The sequence below is a fragment of the Vulpes vulpes genome, chromosome 16 (assembly GCF_048418805.1).
Source record: "Vulpes vulpes isolate BD-2025 chromosome 16, VulVul3, whole genome shotgun sequence".
NCBI classification, from domain to species: domain Eukaryota; kingdom Metazoa; phylum Chordata; class Mammalia; order Carnivora; family Canidae; genus Vulpes; species Vulpes vulpes.
Genome location: NC_132795.1, coordinates 28,854,400 through 28,857,654, shown reverse-complemented (window position 1 = coordinate 28,857,654; position 3,255 = coordinate 28,854,400). Strand labels below are relative to the sequence as shown.

General features: G+C 45.1%; 1 long non-coding RNA gene across 1 annotated transcript; it reads left to right on the top strand.

The window, feature by feature from the left end:
- The first annotated feature begins 213 nt into the window (after window positions 1–213).
- LOC140595911 (uncharacterized) lies at window positions 214–2,225 on the top strand. The gene is made up of 3 exons (XR_011997857.1): window positions 214–266; window positions 1,821–2,006; window positions 2,172–2,225. It is a non-coding gene; the product is annotated as an uncharacterized lncRNA (long non-coding RNA).
- The last annotated feature ends 1,030 nt before the right edge of the window (window positions 2,226–3,255 follow it).

Here is a 3,255-nt window from a genome sequence, read left to right as displayed (position 1 = left end):
CTGTCAACATCCTTGGTAGTAAACACCCACATTCCACTTTTTAAGATCGCCTGTTTCACTGTTGGACAGCAAGTAATTGTCAGACAAGGTATGTTATAATGAGCTAAAATGCAATTCTTTATGACCTTTTAGTTCTTACTGAATTTGTGTTTAACCTATATACCAACTCCCTTTAGCCCTCATTGTGCATTTTTGGTTCAGTCTACAGATCTGTATCATGCTAGGCTCCATGCTGAACTTGGGCTTACAGCAGTGAGAAAAGGAAGGTAATGTCTCAGCCTCATGCATCTCTTAGCTTGATGGTGGAAGTGGGAGGTAGTCAAACGACCGTGAGAATCCGTGTGAAATTACAGTGTGCTATGTGCCATGCAGACGTGTGGTGTGATGACGCTATAGACACGAACATTGGCCTCATCAGAGATGTTAGGGAGGAGAATCTTGGGGAACTGTGAGTTGAGATCCAAGAGGAAAGTAGGAGATATTTAACAAAAATGAGAACTTCTAGAAAGGTACTGGGGAAAAAAAGAGCAATTGGTGTTAAATCTAAATGCAGGACTTCCAGATGACCTCTTAAGTGCTCTAACTCACTCAGTGAGTACACTCAGTCTCAGAAATAGCACCATGATACTAAAAACATATTTCTGATATTTTGGGCATATTTGTAGGGAAGTAGATTTTGTTTTGCCGTAGAAGTACTTTGGATTGAACTCTTTTGCAGTATTATTGTCCCCACCTTAGGTTTTGTGGAGCTTGAAGCTTATACTTTTGGGGGGCCTCTTTAAGACAAAAATATAAATGTTGAATACAGAGTTAAGTACAGGGCTTGGAAGAGGCCCTTGCAATTGAGAGGTCCTGACTTGACGCTTCATCAATTTTAGGGTACATAAATCTACCTCCCGCCCTGGGGTATTCAGAGGGTGCCTAACCACTAATTGGTAATGTTATCAAGGGAGTCCACGTGTTGTATTGAAATCTGGACTTGACATACCTCTAAGATTCCCCAAATGCTAAGATTTGTGTTTACCTGGCTCTTACCTTTGAGAACCGAATAAGTCAGAGTTTGACTTTTTGTAATCTTCACACACACACACACCACCCCCCAGGCTGTTTATAGAATGAATTGTCTAATAGCCAAACACTGGTGCCATGTTTGGACTGAGTGGATGCGTGTGGGTGTGGGTATGTTTCTTAACAGTTTGGTTGGTTGGTTGGTTTTGTTTTTTGCTTTTTTTTTTTGAAAGGGATGTAGGGTCCCGAGGAGGGGCACAGGGAGAGGGAGAGAAAGACTCTTAAGTAGGCTCCACACTCTGGATGGAGCCCCATCTTACAACCCTGAGATCATGACCCTAAGCAAGAGTTGGATGCTGAGTCAGAGCCACCCAGGTGCCCTGTGGACATGTTTAAGTTCTACATTAAATGAATCTGAAAGGCCAGGGGCTAGCTTCAACCCCTAGCCAGTAGTCTTGTTCTAGCGCCTAAATCTCAAGCCATAGACTCTGGACCAAAGAGGTTTCTCTTTGGAGAAACCCATGCCTGGGTTTTATTCCCATACTAACCATTCCCATACTTTGTGGTGAACACGTCAGGAGTGGCCCAGAAGTAGCCCCGCCACCCCAAACAGTCGCCTCATGCCCAGTTCTGCTGGGAAGAGGAGGTCGGAGGGGAGGAGGTGGGTGTTTTAGCGCGTGGTCCGCTGGCCTGCCGCTGACATGGTCTGCATCATTGTCAGAAGCAAAGGCGGACTCACTACAAATAGACCCCTCAGCCCCCCACCCCCCAAACAAACCCAAACACACGCCCTGCCCCGTCACTCTGAACAGGAACAACACTGACAACAGCCGGGTGGCAGCAGGCAGCGGCAACACCGAGCCCGGGGACCACGTCTCGGAGCCACTTGCCAGCTCTGATGTGCTCGCAGCTTGATGTGCAAACTTCTTGGAGGAGATCGTGGCTCCAAAGGTCTCCAAGTTGGTTAAAGCATTTTCTTCTTTAATATCTAGAAACAGGTAAAAAAAAAAAAGTATTGTTGCCACTTCTGTATTCTTAGAAACTGCCATCACTTCTAAGAAGATGGGAAAATTTTAGGGCTGGGAAGGAAATAAGAAATGAAGTCTCCTGGAAGATGTGTGAAGACTTGAAACTTTCCTGTCCTGTGTTCCCTACCCCCGCAGGCTTCCAGAAGGGCCCGTGCCTCCTAAGGACAGGGCAGGTCCAGCTCAAGCAGGGGCTCTTGGGCCAGCGATGGGTGAGTGGGACTGCTCACCCCAAATTCAGCCTGGGCCGATTAGGAAGGTCTCAAACACCCGCAGTTGCCACCAATATTAGCCATCTACACGTATGTGGATGCAGATCTGCCCTAGATCTCTGTGCTCTATTTTGTACCAACAATCAGGAGAGAGAGGACAATATCGTCTCATTAGACAGAGAGTGATGGCCTTTTATTTATCCAAAAACAACACTTTTCAAACCCCAGTGGACTTCATTAGGTTTGGAGAACCAGCCCCCAGCCACCCAGACTGTGATTCTACTCCTTTCCCTGGCCTCATCTCTCCTCATTTCTCTCTCTCTCTCTCTCTCTCTTTTTTTTAATCTCTCCTCATTTCTTAGTCCCTTTTTCCCCTTTGCATTTCCATTGTCTTTCTCTTTCTCTTTTTTTTTTTTTTGCCTTTTCTCTTTCACTGATGTCTTTCTTAAGCTATTCAAATCAGAATTTCACATACATATTCATCTCTCACTGTGGTTTTTGTCTAAGGATACCCTAACAATTTACCTTTATGCTTTTTACAAAAGCTTTTGTGTCTAAAAACTCCCAGTTTATGGCTTTTTTTGTTGTTGTTGTCTAATACATGTATTTAGGTAACAGGTGACAATGACGCCCTGTGTTCTCCTTAGATTTTAACTGATAGTTCAGAATTTACCTTCCTGTAGGTGAAACATTTTCCCCCTCAAACCCTTCCTTATTCTTGGGTACATGGAAGCCACTTCCTCTCTCTGCTCGCAGTGCCCAATCATCTCTTCCGTGAGCTGACGCCGCACCCTCTGGAAAACCAGTGTTATGAATCATCTATCGACAGTTTAAATGAAAGAGTTGTCAAAAATAAAATAAAATAAAATAAAATATAAATGAAAGAGTTGTCCCAAGACAGATGCTCGGCAAGGGTAGCTCTCAATGGCCTCTACTCCAGGTATGAACACCGGGACAGGCGCCGCGGGGCTAGGGCCTCCGTTCGCTGGGGCTGACACTCCAGTACCACG